This window comes from Lissotriton helveticus, chromosome 7 (genome assembly GCF_964261635.1).
Source record: "Lissotriton helveticus chromosome 7, aLisHel1.1, whole genome shotgun sequence".
NCBI classification, from domain to species: Eukaryota; Metazoa; Chordata; class Amphibia; order Caudata; family Salamandridae; genus Lissotriton; species Lissotriton helveticus.
In genome coordinates, this window is record NC_136068.1 from 791,060,229 (window position 1) to 791,085,671 (window position 25,443).

Below are 25,443 nucleotides of genomic sequence, written 5' to 3' on the forward strand. Positions count from 1 at the left end.
AGCTGGAGCAATAAACCTTCACAAAAGCAACCTGGAACTTTGTTGTGCCGCATTCTTTGTGTCAAAAAAAAATATATATATATATATATAGCTACTCTGAACCATCCCCGCGAGTGTGCAGTGATCTCTTCACGTGAGCGGCATATGTTGAATGGTTCCATCACCATTCTATGCAGCACCCGCCGCAAGAGTGCATACAGCGCTTTGATGGAACTTTGAGCCCTGCAGCAAAACTGCACGCGCTGAGCACCGCCACGAGGCAACTTGGGAGGAGTTAGCAAACATCCAGTTTGCTGGGTACACGGACATTATGCCGTCCCCTGCCCCATCCCCGAGACGTCGACTGGCTGGCGAGGGGATGCCCAGAGGATGCCTTTGATGTGCAGCGCAAGAAGACGGGACGGAAGTATCAGCGAGAATCATCACAGCTGGACTACAAGTTCCATGAGGCAATGTGCATCCAGTACCGCCCAAACAGGGGCGTGCCATTGTTGGAACTGGCCCTTTTTGCAGGGTCATCCCCAAACTTTTTGCTTCCTCCTCCCTTATTTTTCTTGACCCGTGGCTGTTGGCAATAGGACTCTGCGCACTTTACCACTGCTGATCAGTGCTAAAGTGCATATGCTCTCTGTGTAAATTGTTATTCTGATTGAATATACCTGTTTGGCATATTTGTATCACCATGAAGTCCCTAGTAAAGTGCACTGGGTGTGCCAGGGCTGGTGATGACAAATGCTACTAGTGGGCCTGCAGCACTGATTGTGCCACCCACAGGAGTAGCTCTAAAATGGTGTCTCAGGCCTGCCACTGCAGTGCCTATGGGCAGTTTAGAACTGCCATGTCCTCCTGGTCAGTGTCCACACTGACCAGGCCTAACCCTTCCCTTTTCGTGCACATCAGCCACCCCTATGGAAGGCCCAAGGTACCCCCCTGGGCAGGGTGCAGTGTATGTAAAAGGTAGAGCATGTACTGGTGCAGGTAACATGTTCTGGTAGTGAATTACAGCCATTTTCGTTTTTCACTATTGTAAGGCTATCTTGCTCCATAGATTAACATGGGGGACGCTGGCTACAGTGGTTAACAGCATTTCTTCCCATAGGAACAAGATAGGACATAAGTATCTAGTATCCCTGAACTCAGAATTTAATAACACATCTTTTAGGAAAGGTTGTTTTTAAATCCTGTGTTTGAGAACAGCACTTTTAGAAAGTTGCTGTTCTCTTGTCTGAACCTTCTGTGTGCCTGGGCCTGTTTGTGTATTGACTGTCTGGTTTGTGAGTGACAGGGGCTGGGGAACTCCCCGGCAGGATGGATGAGTCAGCACTAGGCTGAATGACTTGAGTGGTGGGAGGAGTTAGCACCTGGGCTGAATAGGGCTGTGCCTGCCTTCCACAATGCTGGCTCCACCCCCCTGCTGGGCGGCTGAGGACCCTGCCCCTCACTCTGAAAGGAAAGATGCAGCCACCAAAACAAAGTGCTCAGGATCCGCCCAGAACTGGTTCAGACCGGGCACAGGGCCCACATGCACCAAGAGAACAAAGACTTTAGGGGTATAAGTACAGGACCCCTGACAACAGAAAATTAGATCATCCTGGAAATCAAGAAGGAACCTCTGCCAAGGAGAAAGCTGACTCTGAAGAAGGAAGATTGTCTTGCTGTTGCTCTGCTGGACTGACCTGCTGTTGCTTTGCTGCCAAGGAGAGGGGAAGGACTTTGCTGTGAGCTGTGTCCCCTGTCTTGAAAGGAATCTCCAAGGGCCTGAGAAGAGCTGGCTCCCTGTTTTGAAGTCCCAGGAACAAAAGGACTTCACCCCCAGCTTCCCTGAACTCTGCTGAGTGAGTTCTGTCCCTCCTAGAGTGCTTGATCCAGTTGTGGGGCCTCTGGAGGTTGGACCTGTGCTGGGAAGCTTGAGACAAAAGCTTGAGAGACTTTCGAAATTGAAAAGTGTCGCATCGCTCGCTTGCGGAGCGCATCCCCGACAGTGCGAGAAGTTTCCCGCCGCTACGGAGGTCGAGATCGTCGCAGCGCCTGACGCCGCTGCCAGAGACGTCGCATCCTCCGTTTGCGGGACGCACCAGACCGGTGCGGGAGAATCGAACATCGCTGCGAGTATCGTCGCAGAGCCTGTCGTCGCTGGGTGAGAACGCCGCACCGCTTGCTTGCGGACCGCATCACGTCGCTGCGAGTGTCGTCGCAGAATCATCGCATCGAGGAGCTGCGAGAGAAAGGATCACCGCTGGACCGCGCATCGTCGCCCCGGAGATCGTCGCAGCACCTACGAGATCGTCGCATCGTGCCTTTGCGAGAACAGACTTCCTACGGAACCTACGCACCGGAATCCATACAAGTGGCCTTCCTCCCCATACAGACCGGATTCGTCGCAACACGCCCGCTGCTGCAGCGGGGCTGTCGCATCGCCTCCCCAGGGTCTCAGGAGCAACGCATCGCTTGTTTTCCACCGCACCAGCTTCTGCTTTTGGAACTTTGTTGCAACTAAAGGTACTGTGAGTAAACGTGACGCAACTGTGAACTTTTCACGCAACTGTGGTTTATTTTTACCGCAACTTGAAGAACTTTAACGCAACCTTAAGAACTCTTTGAAACCATATTCTTGAACCGTGTATGTTGGATTTTTATCGTTTTGGTCTTGTGTAGTTTTAGAATAAATACCTTTATTTTTCTAAACTGTTGTGGAATCAGTTTGTGGTGTTTTCACTGTGTTACTGTGAGTGTTGGTACAAATACTTTACGCATTGCCTCTGATTAGCCTAGACTGCTCAGGCCAAGCTACCTAGAGGGCGAGCAGGGGTTATCTCAGAGAGTTATCTCCTTGTCCTGACTAGAAGCAAGGGTCCCTATTTGGACAGTGGTACCTACCTCTGCCAACTAGAGACCCCCAGATCTAACATTGGTGGTCAGGCGGTGGGATTTGAACTTGTATTTGTACTTGACCCACAGTAATTGGTGTACATCACTAGTGAGTGCAGACCACTACGCCACCGCATACTACTGTTTTTTTGGTTGGTTCTATTTTTTTGATCGTAACCCTGAAGGAATCCAAGCATCATGTCTCTGAATGGTAAACCAGCAAGTGATGTTGCAGAACTGGAGTTTGATATTGAAATGTTAAGCGATTACAAAGTAGGTCAACTCAGGCAGTTCTGCAGGAACTTTGGATGCCCCATGAAGCGCCGCTCCAAGAAGGAGGAGCTACAGGAGGCCTTAAGGGCCTGGTGGGAGACCAAAGAGGCTGGGGGGACAGATGATGCAGAAGTGGATGAGGATGCACAAAGGAATGGTTTCAGGCCACAGGATCTGCCTGTGTCCAGAGCAGCCTCAAGGGCTGGCAGCAACCATTCAGCTGAAAGTTTTTCCCCAGAGGAGTTGGAGGAAAACCAAAGGGCTAGAGATCATAAGTTAGAAATGTTGAGGCTTGAAATGGAGCTGAAGCAATTGGAAATGGAGAAAGAGAGAGAAAGGGCGGCAGAGGAGAGCAAAAATGCCCATGCCCTGGAAGAATTGAAATTGACCTTGGCCCATGAATTAAGAATGAGGAAGCTTGAGTTGGAGCTCCAGAAGCGTGAGGCCATGAGGGTCTCAGCTGAAGAAGAAACATGGGTAGCTCAAGAGGTGAGCTTTGCTGAGTTGGAGGAGGAGTCCAGCTCAGATGGTGGCAGCATGTTTATGATATCTAGTGCTGAGAGAAAGGTACAAACACCCAGAGATGTGGCACCTGACTTGAGGGAGGGGGTCGACATACACCAGGGGGTTCAGGTTTATGATGTAGTTCCAGTGGAGTGCAGTGTCCCTGAAGTAGATTGGGGGACTGGCACAGGGGACCATATTCCTAGTGGTGGGAGGGACACTCTACTGACTCTAGATGAGAGGTACAGGGAGAGGGGTTCCCCCATGGTAGAAACCTTGGTGTGTGTGTGTGAAGACCAGCCAGAAGAGTGTGGGTTGTGTGACAGAGACAGTCAGATACTGTCTTGCCAGTCTCAGGAGAGTGGTGTGAGGTTCTTGTGTGAGGCACTGGAGGGTGAGGCAAAGGGTAGCTTGGTTAACAACTGTGGGGGGCTGTGTGATTCATTTGTTGGAGAGCATATTTTAAGTCCCTGTCTTCCAGAGCTATGCCAACACCCGGTGGAGCGTGAGTTCTCTGACCCCAGAGAGCTTGCATTGGAGGCGGACCTCTTGGTGGATTCCAAAGGGTCTGAAGAGGCATTGGGGAGTGATCCAAAAAGGAGTGGCTTAGATATCTTCCAGACCTGTGAGGTGGAAGAGGTTCAGTGTAACCCGGTTAGGTCCCAGTGTAGTGGGAGGGGTGTAGGGGCTCATGTCCGGTCTCAGTGGAGAAGGAGTGAGTGTGGGACGGTGTGTCTCACGGTGCCCGAAACCCAGTCTCAGGGCCTGGAGGGTTTCTTGAGGGAACACCAGGTTGGGGGCCTAGACTGTACTTGTAGGCCATTTGAGGAGGATCTCCTAGTATCTGTCAAACGGGGAGTGCCTGTAACCAGGCCTCCATCAGTTCTGGTGTCTGGCAGTGCTGCTCCATTTGGGAGGGTACAGAAGTCCAGACTGAGGGGTGAGAGGGGGAAGGAGTCCCCAGTGGGAGATCCAGTGGGTCAGGGACCAGTCAGAAGGGCTGAGTCCCCAGTGAGTGACCATGGTGACCTCACTTCTGTCCTGGGGGATCTTCCCGCGCTGTCAGGTGGACAGGGGTCGGGAGATCTGCGCCAGGCAGACTGTCACAGGACACATGAGTTGTGTGTCACCCTCAAGGGGGTACTATGTAAGTCCCCAGAAGTCCTGGCGTGTCAGGCAAGTGTTCCACCGCAGGGGTTGGTCCCTGGGTGGGGAAGCCAGGTTCAGGTATTGTCTGACCTGGAGGCTTTTGAGACTAGGTTTGAGAGCCAGGTCTGGGGTGTCCCCCCTTACCTGGAATACCAGTTGCAGGATAGCACCCCTGAACTGGTGGGTGAATGGTGCAGGACACCTGCCACAGGTGCCCTGGCTATTCTAGAAGGGGGTACCGCTCCAGGTGGGAGGGTACAGAGCCCCAAGGAAGAGGAGAACCTGGTGTGGGGAAGCCCACCCCAGCCTCCTGTCCAGCCGCCGGATACAGGTCCGGGACTGGTGGGTCAGTGCCAGGATGTTAGACCTGACCTGACAGGTGGGAGAATGGACAAAGGGTGCCAAGCACCTGGGGCTACTGCCCCCCACCCTCTGACGCCACAGGGGTTTGAGAGCCCTGAGAGGCATGAGGCCTGGATCTCATCCCTGATCACTGTTGGTGGTCACTGTGGCTTGCTGTCGGTCTGTTGGGACACACCTGTGAGAAAATTAAGGTTAAGTGCTGCACAGGTGGTGTCCACAGGTGAGGAGAAGGGTTCCACATGGGTTGGCATGGTGGACCCTGAGAGTATGGATAGAGTGATCCAACTGGGTTTAGGACGGCGTAGAACAGGACTGCCCTGCTGTGTGGGCCAGTTTCCATGTTCTATCGCCTCAAGCAGGGAATCCCATCGAGGTATCGTTTGGTCTACCCTGGCTTTAGGCTGGAAGGGGGTTGTGTTGGAACTGGCCCTTTTTGCAGGGTCATCCCCAAACTTTTTGCTTCCTCCTCCCTTATTTTTCTTGACCCGTGGCTGTTGGCAATAGGACTCTGCGCACTTTACCACTGCTGATCAGTGCTAAAGTGCATATGCTCTCTGTGTAAATTGTTATTCTGATTGAATATACCTGTTTGGCATATTTGTATCACCATGAAGTCCCTAGTAAAGTGCACTGGGTGTGCCAGGGCTGGTGATGACAAATGCTACTAGTGGGCCTGCAGCACTGATTGTGCCACCCACAGGAGTAGCTCTAAAATGGTGTCTCAGGCCTGCCACTGCAGTGCCTATGGGCAGTTTAGAACTGCCATGTCCTCCTGGTCAGTGTCCACACTGACCAGGCCTAACCCTTCCCTTTTCGTGCACATCAGCCACCCCTATGGAAGGCCCAAGGTACCCCCCTGGGCAGGGTGCAGTGTATGTAAAAGGTAGAGCATGTACTGGTGCAGGTAACATGTTCTGGTAGTGAATTACAGCCATTTTCGTTTTTCACTATTGTAAGGCTATCTTGCTCCATAGATTAACATGGGGGACGCTGGCTACAGTGGTTAACAGCATTTCTTCCCATAGGAACAAGATAGGACATAAGTATCTAGTATCCCTGAACTCAGAATTTAATAACACATCTTTTAGGAAAGGTTGTTTTTAAATCCTGTGTTTGAGAACAGCACTTTTAGAAAGTTGCTGTTCTCTTGTCTGAACCTTCTGTGTGCCTGGGCCTGTTTGTGTATTGACTGTCTGGTTTGTGAGTGACAGGGGCTGGGGAACTCCCCGGCAGGATGGATGAGTCAGCACTAGGCTGAATGACTTGAGTGGTGGGAGGAGTTAGCACCTGGGCTGAATAGGGCTGTGCCTGCCTTCCACAATGCTGGCTCCACCCCCCTGCTGGGCGGCTGAGGACCCTGCCCCTCACTCTGAAAGGAAAGATGCAGCCACCAAAACAAAGTGCTCAGGATCCGCCCAGAACTGGTTCAGACCGGGCACAGGGCCCACATGCACCAAGAGAACAAAGACTTTAGGGGTATAAGTACAGGACCCCTGACAACAGAAAATTAGATCATCCTGGAAATCAAGAAGGAACCTCTGCCAAGGAGAAAGCTGACTCTGAAGAAGGAAGATTGTCTTGCTGTTGCTCTGCTGGACTGACCTGCTGTTGCTTTGCTGCCAAGGAGAGGGGAAGGACTTTGCTGTGAGCTGTGTCCCCTGTCTTGAAAGGAATCTCCAAGGGCCTGAGAAGAGCTGGCTCCCTGTTTTGAAGTCCCAGGAACAAAAGGACTTCACCCCCAGCTTCCCTGAACTCTGCTGAGTGAGTTCTGTCCCTCCTAGAGTGCTTGATCCAGTTGTGGGGCCTCTGGAGGTTGGACCTGTGCTGGGAAGCTTGAGACAAAAGCTTGAGAGACTTTCGAAATTGAAAAGTGTCGCATCGCTCGCTTGCGGAGCGCATCCCCGACAGTGCGAGAAGTTTCCCGCCGCTACGGAGGTCGAGATCGTCGCAGCGCCTGACGCCGCTGCCAGAGACGTCGCATCCTCCGTTTGCGGGACGCACCAGACCGGTGCGGGAGAATCGAACATCGCTGCGAGTATCGTCGCAGAGCCTGTCGTCGCTGGGTGAGAACGCCGCACCGCTTGCTTGCGGACCGCATCACGTCGCTGCGAGTGTCGTCGCAGAATCATCGCATCGAGGAGCTGCGAGAGAAAGGATCACCGCTGGACCGCGCATCGTCGCCCCGGAGATCGTCGCAGCACCTACGAGATCGTCGCATCGTGCCTTTGCGAGAACAGACTTCCTACGGAACCTACGCACCGGAATCCATACAAGTGGCCTTCCTCCCCATACAGACCGGATTCGTCGCAACACGCCCGCTGCTGCAGCGGGGCTGTCGCATCGCCTCCCCAGGGTCTCAGGAGCAACGCATCGCTTGTTTTCCACCGCACCAGCTTCTGCTTTTGGAACTTTGTTGCAACTAAAGGTACTGTGAGTAAACGTGACGCAACTGTGAACTTTTCACGCAACTGTGGTTTATTTTTACCGCAACTTGAAGAACTTTAACGCAACCTTAAGAACTCTTTGAAACCATATTCTTGAACCGTGTATGTTGGATTTTTATCGTTTTGGTCTTGTGTAGTTTTAGAATAAATACCTTTATTTTTCTAAACTGTTGTGGAATCAGTTTGTGGTGTTTTCACTGTGTTACTGTGAGTGTTGGTACAAATACTTTACGCATTGCCTCTGATTAGCCTAGACTGCTCAGGCCAAGCTACCTAGAGGGCGAGCAGGGGTTATCTCAGAGAGTTATCTCCTTGTCCTGACTAGAAGCAAGGGTCCCTATTTGGACAGTGGTACCTACCTCTGCCAACTAGAGACCCCCAGATCTAACAGCCATATATGTGGAACTGCTTCCAGCCTCCCTGTAATTTACTCGTCGTCCTCTGAGGAAGAGGGACTATACTCTCGAAACGCGTCAGGACTTTGACGAAACAGGACTCATCATTTCCCCGTCCTTGTACAGCTATCCAAGCATTCTGCTCATTAAAGCTACTCTGAACCATCCCCGCGAGTGTGCAGTGATCTCTTCACGTGAGCGGCATATGTTGAATGGTTCCATCACCATTCTATGCAGCACCCGCCGCAAGAGTGCATACAGCGCTTTGATGGAACTTTGAGCCCTGCAGCAAAACTGCACGCGCTGAGCACCGCCACGCGGCAACTTGGGAGGAGTTAGCAAACATCCAGTTTGCTGGGTACACGGACATTATGCCGTCCCCTGCCCCATCCCCGAGACGTCGACTGGCTGGCGAGGGGATGCCCAGAGGATGCCTTTGATGTGCAGCGCAAGAAGACGGGACTAAAGTATCAGCGAGAATCATCACAGCTGGACTACAAGTTCCATGAGGCAATGTGCATCCAGTACCGCCCAAACAGGGGCGTGCCATATATGTGGAACTGCTTCCAGCCTCCCTGTAATTTACTCGTCGTCCTCTGAGGAAGAGGGACTATACTCTCGAAACGCGTCAGGACTTTGACGAAACAGGACTCATCATTTCCCCGTCCTTGTACAGCTATCCAAGCATTCTGCTCATTAAAGCTACTCTGAACCATCCCCGCGAGTGTGCAGTGATCTCTTCACGTGAGCGGCATATGTTGAATGGTTCCATCACCATTCTAGTCAGCACCCGCCGCAAGAGTGCATACAGCGCTTTGATGGAACTTTGAGCCCTGCAGCAAAACTGCACGCGCTGAGCACCGCCACGAGGCAACTTGGGAGGAGTTAGCAAACATCCAGTTTGCTGGGTACACGGACATTATGCCGTCCCCTGCCCCATCCCCGAGACGTCGACTGGCTGGCGAGGGGATGCCCAGAGGATGCCTTTGATGTGCAGCGCAAGAAGACGGGACTAAAGTATCAGCGAGAATCATCACAGCTGGACTACAAGTTCCATGAGGCAATGTGCATCCAGTACCGCCCAAACAGGGGCGTGCCATATATGTGGAACTGCTTCCAGCCTCCCTGTAATTTACTCGTCGTCCTCTGAGGAAGAGGGACTATACTCTCGAAACGCGTCAGGACTTTCACGAAACAGGACTCATCATTTCCCCGTCCTTGTACAGCTATCCAAGCATTCTGCTCATTAAAGCTACTCTGAACCATCCCCGCGAGTGTGCAGTGATCTCTTCACGTGAGCGGCATATGTTGAATGGTTCCATCACCATTCTATGCAGCACCCGCCGCAAGAGTGCATACAGCGCTTTGATGGAACTTTGAGCCCTGCAGCAAAACTGCACGCGCTGAGCACCGCCACGCGGCAACTTGGGAGGAGTTAGCAAACATCCAGTTTGCTGGGTACACGGACATTATGCCGTCCCCTGCCCCATCCCCGAGACGTCGACTGGCTGGCGAGGGGATGCCCAGAGGATGCCTTTGATGTGCAGCGCAAGAAGACGGGACTGAAGTATCAGCGAGAATCATCACAGCTGGACTACAAGTTCCATGAGGCAATGTGCATCCAGTACCGCCCAAACAGGGGCGTGCCATATATGTGGAACTGCTTCCAGCCTCCCTGTAATTTACTCGTCGTCCTCTGAGGAAGAGGGACTATACTCTCGAAACGCGTCAGGACTTTCACGAAACAGGACTCATCATTTCCCCGTCCTTGTACAGCTATCCAAGCATTCTGCTCATTAAAGCTACTCTGAACCATCCCCGCGAGTGTGCAGTGATCTCTTCACGTGAGCGGCATATGTTGAATGGTTCCATCACCATTCTATGCAGCACCCGCCGCAAGAGTGCATACAGCGCTTTGATGGAACTTTGAGCCCTGCAGCAAAACTGCACGCGCTGAGCACCGCCACGCGGCAACTTGGGAGGAGTTAGCAAACATCCAGTTTGCTGGGTACACGGACATTATGCCGTCCCCTGCCCCATCCCCGAGACGTCGACTGGCTGGCGAGGGGATGCCCAGAGGATGCCTTTGATGTGCAGCGCAAGAAGACGGGACTGAAGTATCAGCGAGAATCATCACAGCTGGACTACAAGTTCCATGAGGCAATGTGCATCCAGTACCGCCCAAACAGGGGCGTGCCATATATGTGGAACTGCTTCCAGCCTCCCTGTAATTTACTCGTCGTCCTCTGAGAAAGAGGGACTATACTCTCGAAACGCGTCAGGACTTTGACGAAACAGGACTCATCATTTCCCCGTCCTTGTACAGCTATCCAAGCATTCTGCTCATTAAAGCTACTCTGAACCATCCCCGCGAGTGTGCAGTGATCTCTTCACGTGAGCGGCATATGTTGAATGGTTCCATCACCATTCTATGCAGCACCCGCCGCAAGAGTTCATACAGCGCTTTGATGGAACTTTGAGCCCTGCAGCAAAACTGCACGCGCTGAGCACCGCCACGAGGCAACTTGGGAGGAGTTAGCAAACATCCAGTTTGCTGGGTACACGGACATTATGCCGTCCCCTGCCCCATCCCCGAGACGTCGACTGGCTGGCGAGGGGATGCCCAGAGGATGCCTTTGATGTGCAGCGCAAGAAGACGGGACTGAAGTATCAGCGAGAATCATCACAGCTGGACTACAAGTTCCATGAGGCAATGTGCATCCAGTACCGCCCAAACAGGGGCGTGCCATATATGTGGAACTGCTTCCAGCCTCCCTGTAATTTACTCGTCGTCCTCTGAGGAAGAGGGACTATACTCTCGAAACGCGTCAGGACTTTGACGAAACAGGACTCATCATTTCCCCGTCCTTGTACAGCTATCCAAGCATTCTGCTCATTAAAGCTACTCTGAACCATCCCCGCGAGTGTGCAGTGATCTCTTCACGTGAGCGGCATATATATATATATATATATATATATATATATATATATATATATATATATATATATATATATATATATATATATATATATATATACATATAAATATATATATATAAACCACCTCTGAATTCAATCTTTGCGCTGTGGAGTGGTCTGTACCTGTCTTTCTTTACCGGAATTCTTATCGGGAAGGGAAGTGGAGCAGGAGTGAGGATCATATATATATATATATATATATATATATATATATATATATATATATATATATATATAATATATATATATATAATATATATATATATATATATATATATATATATATATATATATATATATATAATATATATATATCACTTTCCCTCGGTTACTTTTTTTCCCGGGAAGTGCAGCGCTCTATTGTCGGATTGTTAATCCTCGCAGCAGAACCACGCCGCTTTAACATGCATCCAAAATCACCCTTTGCAGAGAGAAAAGCGGGACGAACTCGCGTGCTCCTTATTTTGCACTTGTTATTACAATCCTTCAGTTCATGGGATATTTAGGGAGGCAGGCTCAGATCTACGCATTTCAGGATAACCTGTCCCTTGTTCGTGATCAAACTGACTACAGGGCAACTACACAAACATATTCAAACTGGTGATTACATAATTTCCTGTTTGATGTCAATGTAGCCCTAAGCCTTCTGGAGGATGTAGTTTTTCAATTGTACCACTTTAAAATAAAATAAAACAAACAAAAGTAGTGAAAAACAAAATGACAAATAATTTTGTCTCATCTGTTATTATTTTACATTTAGTGCACATTTCAGTTCTGTGTCTCTTGTTTACACAATTAATTTCACTCGGTGAGTCTTCTCAAAGGGGGGACAGTTGTTTTTATCAATAAAGTTTTACTCCATTCCCAATTCATTTTTAACTTCTCATCCTGGTTATTTCTCCTCAAGTGGATTGTAACAGATTTCACAAATCATTTTCAGGGCAGTACAGGAGTTTTATTTGATATCGAACCACGTTGGCTCTATCATTGATAATACATCTGTACTTGAGCCAATTGAACCCTCTAGTGGGTATTATTTTCTTTCCAGTCAGTTATTATGCCCATTTTGTATGTCACTTTATTGGGCAATTTTGGTCACATTTTGGCCTTTCTACTCTGTTGTTTCTCCCCCAGTTTGTTTACTCTGTTTGCAATTTTTTCATATTCCCTCTCTTTTTTATTTTTTATTTCTGTTTTCTTATTTCATTTTCACACCTCATTACTTTCAAGATTTCAAAACTCTTCTGTTACAGATGAATGCAAAGTTCTTCTGACTGGTTGAGACCAAACGGAAGCAGTGTTCTTAGTTTCAGGATGTAGCCTGATTCTTTTTGGCGCAACTGTTTCTCTCAGTCTCCGCATCGTTTTTTCTTTGGGATTGTATCAATACCATGAAACCTTAGTTGTTTCCAGTCTCCATGGTGATAGCGCTCCATGTGGTTAGCCACCGCATTGGCTCGATCCTTATGTATTGTGGCTCCTACGTGTTCCAAGATTCGCTTTTTTAATTCAAAGATGGTACTTCCCACATACTTTAGTGGACAAGGACACTCCACTATGTACACTGTATATTGGGTCTTATATGTTATCAGTTGACCAATTTCCCAAACACTGTTGTCATTCATTTCGATCTCCTTTGTTTGTTTGGCAATTTGGCAGACTTTGCACATATGACATTTCACAAAGCCCCTTGTATTGAGCCATGTTCCTTCCTTCTTCTTGGATTTTAAAGGACTGTGAATCAGATGGTCTGTTAGGTTCTTTGCTCTTCTGTATGTTACTGTTGGGTGTTTACCTACTACTAGTTGAACGGTGTTATCCAGTTGAAGTATTTTCCAGTTTTTTCTAAGGATCCCCACTATTTGTTTACTTTCAAGTGAGTAATCTGTTATCAGATGAATTGGTTCCTTTTCTGCCATTTCATATTTTTTTTCAGACATTCATCTCTTGGTTTGTTATTAGTTCTTTCTCAACATCTCTGCACTGTCTTGTTGTTGTATTTTCTTTTTTTGAAACGTTCCGCTGTATGTGCCCCATGTTTAATCCATTCTGTTTCTTTGCTGCTTATTCGCCTAATCCTCAAGAAGTCCCCGTAGGGGATACTTGAGATAAGGGAATCCTGGTAGAAGCTGGACGCCTCCAGTGTTGCGTTGGTGGCTGCGTTTTTCCTGTGTAAGGTCGTGTGGATCTGGTTGTTCCTAATATAGATTTCAGTATCCAAGAATACTATATGTTCATTACTTATTTCATAAGTACATTTTAATTGGGTAACACTGTTGTTCAACACTTCGAAGTATTCTTGGAAATGTTCTGCTGTCCCGTCCCATATGATCAGCAGATCATCAATAACTCATTGCCAACTATGATTTTATTCAGAAATCTGTCATTTTCCACACTCCATGCTACTTCGTTTTCCCAGTATCTGATGGCCAGACAGGCCGAGCTGGGGCTGAAAGAAAACCCCATTGCGGTGCCGTTCCTCTGTCGATACACCTCCTCCCCAAAGAAGAAGATGTTTTTGCGCAGGCAAATTTCAATCATTTGTCTGGGCATGTTATTATGTTCCTTGTATTCAATATTCTGCTCTTGTAAGAAGAAGTTACATGCCTCCAAGCCAAAGTCATTCTCCATGGTTGTATAGAGGGATATGACATGGGTTAAAGGATTGTTTATCTAGGATGGGGTGCAGGTGAAGGTGAAGGTTACGTCATAGGTGTGATCTGCGCAGAAGTAAGAGTTTAAACAGCGCGCAATTACTACAGGGAAGGTTGAGCAGAGAGATGGTATTGAATAGAAACGATCAGCGTCCTGAAGCAGGTAACTTTGAAGGCTCGACATCAGGGAGGGTATTTCTGTTCATTTAAACAGGATGGGAATGCAGGCATGGAAAATCCAGGAGTAGAGAGTTGTTTTTGAGATAATTAGGATACGTTTAATTCACTGGGGATGTGTACTGTTTATGTAAAGGCAGGTGCAAGTGTGGCAGGTTTGACAACGAGGTTGGAGAGGGGGAGGTTACTGCGTTGAGTAAACTTTGCACTTTGGTAGAAAGGTATTGTGGGTTAATTTGTGTGTAAATTATTCATTTATTGAAAAGGGCAGAGAATGCAGGTTATGTTTATAGTATGCAAGGTTAGATAGATATGTCGAAGTAGAAAACTGGAGGATTAACATGGGTTTTACTTTATTTAAACAGCTTCCCCTGACGAAGAGCAAGAAAGGTGCTCGAAATGCATTGGGAATAAGTCTTTTGCTGCCATTCATGAATTTAAAATGTCCTGATGCAATGTAATAAGAGGCCTGGATGGGCACAATTATTTTGTGTGAAGCTTATGGCTATTTGGACAGCTTTTTCGTGATTAATTAAGTCAAGATGGGTAAACTATGAACATTTCCGAATAAAATGAATTTACAGTTGAAAAGTTGGTAACTACATTTTTCTGATGCAGTGCGAATGGGTTTGCGACACAGTAATGTTGCATTCTTTTAAATCTATTACTATCCGTGCAATGAGGCGAGGCACGGTCCCAGACTGCACGCGAAATAAGGAATAAAATAATAAACGTGAAGAAACTATGACAAACAGGTGTGCAACGGCTACCTTCACATGCATTCATAATGAGATTCTTGCCTCACAAGCTGGAATGCACCCGATAATGAACCGGATAAAAAAGACAAGCGGACTCAAAAATCTCAATGTCCTCACGATTAAAGCTGTTAATTTTCATGAAGAAATACAAGGAACTTGTGTGCACACTCCTTCTTTGATGAGGCTTCGACACTGCAAACAGTATATTGTAATTACATGGACACTTGCAAGATGATTTCAAACATAATGAATGTTTCACGAACCAATTTTTAATTTGTTACTAACTCATTATATATGTTACATTTCTGAAGTTTTTGCATGGTGAATGCATTTTACATACGTTATTTAAAGTTTCATTTGGTATTTATTTCTGTTGCACAAAGGATTATGGGAAATGAAGTAGTGAACTAAGAGCAGGAAACACAGGGCGGAAAGATGTGGGTTAAAGGATTGTTTATCTAGGATGGGGTGCAGGTGAAGGTGAAGGTTACGTCATAGGTGTGATCTGCGCAGAAGTAAGAGTTTAAACAGCGCGCAATTACTACAGGGAAGGTTGAGCAGAGAGATGGTATTGAATAGAAACGATCAACGTCCTGAAGCAGGTAACTTTGAAGGCACGACATCAGGGAGGGTATTTCTGTTCATTTAAACAGGATGGGAATGCAGGCATGGAAAACCAGGAGTAGAGAGTTGTTTTTGAGATAATTAGGATACGTTTAATTCACTGGGGATGAGTACTGTTTATGTAAACGCAGGTGCAAGTGTGGCAGGTTTGACAACGAGGTTGGAGAGGGGGAGGTTACTGCGTTGAGTAAACTTTGCACTTTGGTAGAAAGGTATTGTGGGTTAATTTGTGTGTAAATTGTTCATTTATTGAAAAGGGCAGAGAATGCAGGTTATGTTTATAGTATGCAAGGTTAGATAGATATGTCGGAGTAGAAAACTGGAGGATTAACATGGGTTTTACTATATTTAAACAGCTTCCCCTGACGAAGAGCAAGAAAGGTGCTCGAAATGCATTGGGAATAAGTCTTTTGCTGCCATTCATGAATTTAAAATGTCCTGACGCAATGTAATAAGAGGCCTGGATGGGCACAATTATTTTGTGTGAAGCTTATGGCTATTTGGACAGCTTTTTCGTGATTAATTAAGTCAAGATGGTTAAACTATGAACATTTCCAAATAAAATGAATTTACAGTTGAAAAGTTGGTAACTACATTTTTCTGATGCAGTGCGAATGGGTTTGCGACACAGTTATGTTGCATTCTTTTGAATGTATAGAGGGATATGACATCCATCGTTATTAATAAGTACGATTCTTGCCATGGTATTTTGTAGCAATCTCAATATGTCCGTAGTGTCCTGTATATAGGACCTCAATTGGGTCACATAGGGTCTCAGGAAGTAATCGATAAAGTTTGCCATGAGTTTTAGGAGAGATCCCTTCGCTGACAAAATGGGTCTGCCTGGTGGTTTCTTTTGGTCTTGGTGCAGTTTTGGCAGAAAATATATTGTTGCATCGAATTTAGCAATGCAGTGCTAAATTCGGCCAGACAGGCCGAGCTGGGGCTGAAAGAAAACCCCATTGCGGTGCCGTTCCTCTGTCGATACACCTCCTCCCCAAAGAAGAAGATGTTTTTGTGCAGGCAAATTTCAATCATTTGTCTGAGCATGTTATTATGTTCCTTGTATTCAATATTCTGCTCTTGTAAGAAGAAGTTACATGCCTCCAAGCCAAAGTCATTCTCTATGGTTGTATGGAGGGAAATGCCATCCATCGTTATTAATAAGTACGATTCTTGCAATGGTGTATTTTGTAGCAATCTCAATATGTCCGTAGTGTCCTGTATATAGGAACTCAATTGGGTCACATAGGGTCTCAGGAAGTAATCGATAAAGTTTGCCATGAGTTTTAAGAGAGATCCCTTCGCAGACAAAATGGGTCTGCCTGGTGGTTTCTTTTGGTCTTGGTGCCGTTCTGGCAGAAAATATATTGTTGCATCGAATTTAGCAATGCAGTGCACACAACAAAATTCATTTAATTCATTTATATGTTTACTTACCTGTATTTGGCCCTACTCCATAGTTTACTACCCCCAATCCTGCCCCTCCCCCACCCCACATTACCCCCGGCAGCACTCCCACAACCTACCGCTACTGGGTTAGTCCAATAATAGGGTCTCAGGAAGTAATCAATAAAGTTTGCCATGAGTTTTAAAAGAGATCCCTTCGCAGACAAAATGGGTCTGCCTGGTGGTTTCTTTTGGTCTTGGTGCCGTTCTGGCAGAAAATATATTGTTGCATCGAATTTAGCAATGCAGTGCACACAACAAAATTCATTTAATTCATTTATATGTTTACTTACCTGTATTTGGCCCTACTCCATAGTTTACTACCCCCAATCCTGCCCCACCCCCGCCCCACATCACCGCCGGCAGCACTCCCACAACCTACCGCTACTGGGTTAGTCCAATAATAACTTTATTGTCACTGACGCGTTTCGACCTGACGGTCTTTCTCAAAGCTGGGGAAATGTATATATATATATATATATATATATATATGACATCAGCTTCTTCTCCCCACGATCTTCGCAGATAAAGACACGGCACAGCAACAAATAGCTTTTTCACTGAATTTATTTACACACCATGTGCAAACAAAGGTGCATCAAAATACGGACGGTCTACGCGTTTCGGCTCCTGCCTTCAACTGGACCATAGAGTCCTGGGGTCTAGACCTGGTTAAATGTAGTGCTATGTGTAAGTGCCCTCTTCCCTTTCCATGGTCATCTAGACCTTCAACCCTGCACAAGTCATTTTTGGTTGGCTCATATTCGGGGCCATTTTGTGGTCTTAATTACCGTAAAGTACTCTTGTTCAAACATACCTATTACAAACCATATTAGAATATTTACAATGTTATGATTATCTAATCATTGTTCTTCATTCACCACCCCTTAATATGTACAGTGCACATCCTATAATACAGTTCTAAGCTAAAACTCATTGCATTGCATTATTTCCTGTAAAGTTCCCACTTATATTTGATACAGTTCTAAACTAGAACTCATTGCTTTGCACTCTTTCCTGTAAAGTACCCATAAATGTTCAGGTTCAGTCAATTTTTACAAAATAGTTCCACAAGTGTCTCAAAATTATTTTACAAATTCATTGGCCTTTTAAATTTCTCGTAAACATGTGTACACATATTCAATTTTTGACTGGTATGAAGATTTTCTATCTACAGTTATGTACATATTCAAGTGATTATATATGAATTTCTAGAGTTTTTTTAAATGCTAATTCCTAACTATAACGAGCCTAAAACCTATGGTTTTTTCAGTGAATTTCTACGGTTTGTTAAATGTTAATTTGATATTTTAATGTTTCTAAAACCTATATTTTTTCAAATATTCTTTTTAATATTTTGCAACTCTATTATACTTCTTTTTTTACTTTAAAAATTATGTAATGTTTTATATCTTCTCCCAAAAATATGTATATATATTTTTTTTTCTGGAGAATACTGCACTCACATACTAGTAGCGTACTAAGCTCCATCACCACGCGAATCCTATCCGCCATATTGCTAAACTCGTAAATGATGGGGGGGCGTGGCTTAGCGGGCGAAGATGGCGGTCGCAGCTTCGTAGAGCTCCCGCCGGGCCGGACGACATCCGTGCAATTATCCTGGCCCCTGAGCCCATTCCGCAACCAGTTTTCAGGGCGAGTGCATGTGGCAGCGCTGGGAACCCTCCGGCGCCCCGGGCGGCGTCCTTGAGTGATCCGGTGAAGCTGTGCTGCCGTAGAAGGCGTGCGGCCTAGTCTCTGCCAGCGAGACCGGGGCCTCGATTTTGAAGCAGCCGTGGAGGTGCACTGTCGGACAGGCCGACCAAGCGGCCGGCTGCTGGACCTGGGGCCGATGAGGCTCGGAGACGCCGTAGCTAAGCGCCGAACTACTGTGCTGATCGCAGGGGTGGTGCCTGGAGCCCATTGGACCCCCTAAGAGGACACCGGGGCCTACGTGGACGCCGAGAAGCCGGGGCCTCGAGTTTCGTGCTCCCGGAGACAGCCCGAACCTGGGTGGGGGTGAATCAGCGACGGTGCCTGGGTGACTGTGGCCCTCACATACGGCCGAAACACACAGTAAGTAACGCTGCAGCGCTACCCCTGCAGGTGGACTCTTGGACCAAAGCGAGGATAAGAGTGTTGGACCTGCTCGAGGCGACCTGCGGGCATTCTATACTTCCCCGGGGCCTCCTGCTTGAGGTGGTCGGCTGTGGAGCGGTGAAAGACGGCCAAGGTACTGCGTGAGCCCGAGGCGCCTAGGGTGGTCCGCTGGGCGGCCAGGGCAGTGAGGGCGGACCGGCGACTGGCCTGCGATAGATTCACGACGCTGGCCCTGGCAAGCTTAGGACCGACTCCATACCACAGGCATCGGTCGCGTTTACAGGAAGGGGGGAGGCCTGCTGCGTGGTCTTGCGGTGGCCGTCCCTGGACGTGCGCGGTGCCTGCGCTTGTGCAACTCCGTCCCGTATTGAGGCCCTGAGACTGCTAGCAGCCATGAGCAGAGGAGGTGGTGGCCCGCTCAAGCAGGGGCCTATCGACAAATTTACGGGGCCCAGTGGGGGGTCCGGAGCGGCTGGTGGTGGTGGTGCGGCTGGGCCGGACAACGCGGCGCTCATGGCGGCGATCACCCAGTCCAGGGACATGCTGGACGCGAAAATTGGAGCAGTGGGCGCGGATGTGACTCTTTTGCGCCAAGACCTACGAAATGCCGTGGCACGGATTACGGAGACAGAATCAAGGATCTCGTGGTAGAAGATGATGTAGGGACCCTGAAACGCAAGGTGGCTGCGATGGAGCACATCCAAAAGACCCTTGCGACCCGAGTGGAGGATGCTGAAGGTCGCGCACGAAGGAACAACCTTTGCTTCGTTGGCTTTCCGGAGAGGTGTGAGAAGGACAATATGGAACTGTTTCTGACTCAAGGGCTGGAGAGCTGGCTCCCCTCGGGGGCCCTTTCCAATTGCTTTATTATTGAACGGGCACATCAAGCCTTGACGCAACGGCCGCCGGAAGGTGAGCGTCCCAGAGCTGTCATCGCCAGGCTCTTGAACTATCATGACAGGGACGTTATCCTGCGGGAAGCAAGAGCCAAGGACTCCATTATGTACGAAAATCGGAAGATCATGATCTTTCCCGACTACACCAGATTGGTGCAGCAGCAACGCCGTTCCTTTTTGGATGCCAAGGCCAAGTTGCGGGGTCTGAAGATTCAGTATTCTCTATTGTACCCGGCCCGCCTGCGGGTTGTTTATCAGTCCCGGACTCACTTTTTTGATTCTCCTGAGGACGTCTTCAAGTGGACTGACGAATCTGTGCCGATCAGGCCGCATGCCCAGCCGGGTCTGAATCCTGGGGACCCTGGAGGTTCGTCGCAGGAGCGGAGAGGCCAGCCGGTCCGGAGCGGGCGACATCGGAGGTCCCGGTCGCGGAAGAGATCCGCCTCCGCCAGCGCGACTCACGATAGTGGAACTATTGCATCTGACCACTCCGAAGATAATTCTTGAGGCCCTGAGACGGGACGCACTTCTTGGCTCACGCGGCGGACTTGGACTGCCGGGGGGCCCACGGACAGGATTCGTCTCTTGGAAGTACTGGCGCTGCCTACAGTGCTTGTTCTTAGAGATGGTTTAGCTGTGAGTGGTATTGCGGATGGAGGTTCAGGGGAGACTTGATAGGGGCCTCCAACTACCACACGCTGTGGGTGTTGACTAGGGGAGGGGCGGGCTTTATTGTTTCTAAGGGGTGTTGGGATCCATTGGTATGGTTGGTCTTGGGCCCTATGTTTTGGGCCCGGGGCTGCCCATGCCGCGACAGGTACTTCAGCGTTCTATAAGGTATAGGGGTGGAGGGTGTTGGGGGCAGGGGAAAGGGGAGGGAAATGTAGAGATGTGGATGACTGGGATTAGGGGTCAAGCAGGGGTTGCTATCGTTGTTGTTGGGGGGTTGTGGGACGGGTGAGGGGTAATGCACGTGCTGTTTACAAATGTCCTGAGGAAGGTGCGGGGTGTGTGGGGTTGGCGCGGGAGGCCTACTTGTTGGACCTCACCTGACTATGGCTGACATGTCTTATGGACTCCCCGGAGAGTCCCTATGGATAATCACCTGGAATGTCAGGGGGATGCTTGATAAGATTAAACGGGGAGCTGTTTTGCGTTGGGGGAAGAGGGAATCTGCTGATGTGCTCTTGCTCCAAGAAACACACATGTTGGGCTCTAAAGTACTTAGCTTGCAGAGATTTGGCTATCATCAGGTCTTTCATGCTGGCTTTGTCAGGGGGTCCAGAGGTGTTGCTATTCTGGTACATCGCAGGGTGGCCTATGTCCATGAGAGGCAGTGGGCGGACCCACAGGGTCGCTATATTTTTGTCAAAGGTATGGTGGGTGCTGAGCCGGTGGTTTTTGGGAGTGTCTATGCCCCTCCCCCTCTGCAGTGGGCCCTGTCCGAAAAGCTGTTCACGGTGTGGGATGATATCCCAGAGTCCTTGGCTGTGATTGGGGGCGACTGGAATGAGGTGATGGATGTCTGTATTGATCGTCAGAGGCGACAGGGGGTGATTGCTGGCTCTCTCCCAGGTTCCCCTACCCGATTGCATGCTATGGTTGAGGGATTGGGATGGGTGGATGTGTGGCGACATATGCACCCCGCAGCGCGCGAATACACGTATGTCTCTGCGGTGCATGGCTCAGTCTCGAGACTGGATTGTGTCTTTGTGCCTGGTGTCTGCCTGAGCAGGGTGCGAGAAGCTGCGATATTACCAAGGGGACTGTCAGATCATTCCCCGGTATTAGTCAGGGTAGAACTCCTTCGCAAGCGACAACCCTTCCGGTGGAGGATGTCCTCGTGGCATCTTCAGCAGCCCAGTTACGTCCAACACCTGCGAGAGGCGATCGCCCATTACTGGCGGGAAAACCTAACAGATGATATGGACGCGGCAGTGATTTGGGAGGCTATGAAGCCCACTATCAGGGGTGTAGACATCGCGTGGTGTGCTGCGGCCCGTCGCAGGCAGCGGGAGTCGACCATTACGGCCGCCCAACTAGTGGAGGACTTGGAGCAACGAAGTCGGGGAGGGGGAGATGAGGTAGCGGTACGGTTGCTTCTCCAGGCACAACAATCTTATGCATCTCTCTTGATAGATGAGGCTAAGCAGGCGTGGTTGGCCACGCGGAGCAGAATATACCAGTGGGGAGATAAGTCCTGTACCATGCTCCATAGGTTATGTCAGCGCAGTCTTCAACCGATTACGCTGCCGGGCCTCACTGCTGAGGACGGAGTGGCAATTACAGATCCGGCTGAGCTGGCAGCGAGTTTTGCCAGCTATTTTAGGGCACAATATGCCCCACGAGACTGCCTTCCCGCGGACGACGTGGCTAAATTCATAGACGACTTGGCGCCTAGGGCTGTCTCTGAGGAGACCAATAAAACACTTGACGCCCCCCTTACGGCCGATGAACTGGGGGAGGCACTGGGTCAACTTAACGTAGGGAAGGCACCAGGACCGAATGGCTACCCCTGTGAATTTTTTAAGAAGTTCCAACTCCTCCTGGGATCCCACTATCGATGCGCACTGGAGACGGCACGGGAGCGGGGTAGGTTGCCTCCGGACTGGCGCCACGCTGAAATTGTGGTTTTCCAAAAGCCGGGTAGACCCCCTGACAGACATGACTCATATCGCCCCATCTCATTGCTCAATATAGAGGCTAAAATACTAGCAAAGGCTCTAGCTAACCGTTTATTCCCATATATGACGGACCTGGTCCACCCTGATCAGGCCGGCTTTATGCCTCATCGGGCGACACAACACAACATCCGGCGTGCGCAGGCGGCGGTGAATGTCATGGGGGCCACCGGGGAACGAGCGGCTTTGTTCCTGGCTGATATTCATAAAGCTTTTGATTCGGTTAGCTGGACATACCTCTTTGCGCTTCTGTCTCGTCTCAACCTGGGCCCGGTGTTCTTATCATATATTTCATTGCTGTACACAGATATTACGGCGTCCGTGCGGGTTGCCGGGGCCGTCTCGGAGACGTTTTCCATTGAACGGGGGACCCGTCAGGGGTGCCCATTGTCCCCATACCTATTTGCCCTGGCCATGGAGCCTCTGGCCTCTTGGGTGCGCATTGACGCACAGATCCGGGGCTTTGTTTGGACTGAAACCCTTGTTGATAGAATTGCTTTATATGCGGACGACGTCCTCTTCTTCCTTACTGACTTGCGTCGCTCGGGGCCCCGAGTCTTAGAAATTATGCGAATCTTTGGCGAGGTCTCGGGCCTTTATATGAATTTGGGCAAATCCACCCTTTGGGTACTGGGGAGCGAAGCAGAGATGGACCCCTGGGCGACGGGTTTACAGTTGGCGACCTGTGGTTTGCAATATTTGGGGGTGTTCCTCTCGGAATCCATACACACCACGTGGGAACGCAACTTAGTGCCTGTGTGGGAGAGAGTTCAGGCGGATATTAAACTGTGGTCCCGGATGCCTCTAACTATTTTCGGTAGATCCGCGATCTTCAAAATGGTGGCTCTTCCGCGTCTCTTATACCAGCTGCAGAACAATCCTCATCCCGTCCCTCCCCTGTGGTTTCGGCAGGTCAATTCGGCATTAGGTCGCTTCCTGTAGGCTGGGGGCGCGGTTAGAGTGGCGCTACGGACGTGCTTCCTCTCCACATATTGCGGTGGTTTGGCCACCCCTGATCTCCTGTCCTATTACCAAGCCTCCCAACTGCTAATCCTCAATGAGTGGTGGTATGGTGACAGGGGAGACCCGGCATACGCCCTGGAGCGCTCACTGATGGGAGATAGCACACTACACACGCTTCTTTATTCAGCCCGGTTGCAGCGGACATTGCCGTGCGTCACGAAAGTTGTCTTTGCCGTGTGGCGGCAGGCGTTGTGTCGCATGGGCTGGTGGGGTAGACTGACTGCGGAAACGCCGTTGTGGAATAACGGACGACTCCCCGGACTGTCCACGCTTCCGGGGTTCGACGGCTGGGAGGCGATTGGGATTTCGGCGCTGGGACATGTGATGTCCGGGGTCACTCTTAAATCGTTCCAGGAACTCAGTGCTGAGTTCCACATGCCCCAAACCCAATTCTTTCGCTACTTACAATTTCGTCATGCACTTATGCCCAGTGTTGCTGGTCTGGATTTGCTTCCTGAATTTAGCCCTGTTGAGGCGAAGGTATTCATGGGGGACCTGGGAGACAAGAAAGTCTCCCGCATCTACCAAACGATGGACACTCACTGCTCCTCCACCCTGACTCCCCTGAGGGCGGCTTGGTAGGCTGATGTTGGTCCCCTCGACGAAGATGACTGGAGGGAGGCCCTAGAATCCCCGCGGGGGACCGCGATAGCAATGCGGCTTAGGTTGATCCAGTTTAAATATCTCCATAGAGCTTATTATACCCGAGAGCGGCTTTGGAAGGCTGGACTGATTGTTTCGCCGGAATGTCTGCGATGTGGAACTGCAGTGGTCACGCTGCTACATACGGTGTGGTCGTGTCCTAAACTGATTGGCTTCTGGCGGGGTGTATGGACTTGCCTGTCTGAGGTTCTGGGATGGGACCTCCCACGCACTCATCGATTAGGGTTACTCCACATCCTTGAGGGGGTAGGTGGGAACTTATATAAACGCCATTTATTGTTATTGGGGCTGGTGGTTGCCAAACGGGACCTGGCCCGAGCGTGGAAGGGAGACCGAGCCCCCCCCTGTGTGCATGGAAGGCCGGACTGGACTACTATATGGGGCTGGAACGACCTGTATTTGAGGCAAGAGGTTGCCCCCGTAAACACTTCAAGATCTGGAAGAGGTGGGCAGACTATAGGGAGTTGCCATTGGATCCCTCTGTGGAACATGAAGAAGAAGTATAGGTGGCGGTGCCATACGGGCCTGTAACTGTGTCATGCCTGTCACACCACGAACAAATACTACCGAGTTTCTGTCAGCATGTGCATAGGGTTAGGAAGGGATAAGTGGCGGGTAGTGGGGCTGTTGGGCATTGGGAGTTAATGGGGTAGGGGTGGGTGAGGGGGTCAATTTTCTTGGTTTACTCCTACTCTTGATTGATCATGGCTGTTACAATGTAAACTGCACTATGATATTTGGTGGTGCTCTCCTGATTGTGGGGAGCAACTTCTTTTACTCTGCTCAACTCAATCAATAAAATTTTGTTGTGAAAAAAAAAACTCGTAAATGATGCGCATTTTGTATCCGTCGACTTCGTGGCACCGCATCCCGCGTAACATCATATACACATGAAGTCACCCCAGCTGCTACTTTGGTATCCGACTGGTACACAGTATCAAGCCACTCGTTACTTTATGTACGTATGGGGTAGTGCCCGCTGCGCGTTGCGTATGCGACAAGTACACGCTGCCAGGCCCTGTGTTACGTCACAGACGTATTGTGTCGGGCCAGGTACGCCATTCCCTCATTTTGTTTTGTCTCAAAAGTATATCTAAATAACTTTAAACAGTATATGAGAGCAAGCGATAATCTAAAATATTTCAAACATTTATATATTTCTAACTGTAATAAACTTATATTATGATAAATATATTTTGTCAAAATCGCGTCGGGTGCGGCCTACTTGCGCACTCGGTGCGCACTTGCCATGTGACCTTAAAAAAAGCATTTGATTGCTTCATACCATTTTCCATTGTAACAGTTGGACAACCCCACCCATTTTACTCTTTCTCTCTACAGCGTTTGATGAGAGACACCTCTTCTGCTTACAGCGCTTTTTTGAAAAGTTTTTTTGCTGTGTACACATATGTTATACTTATTAATGGGCGCAAAATCCGTTCC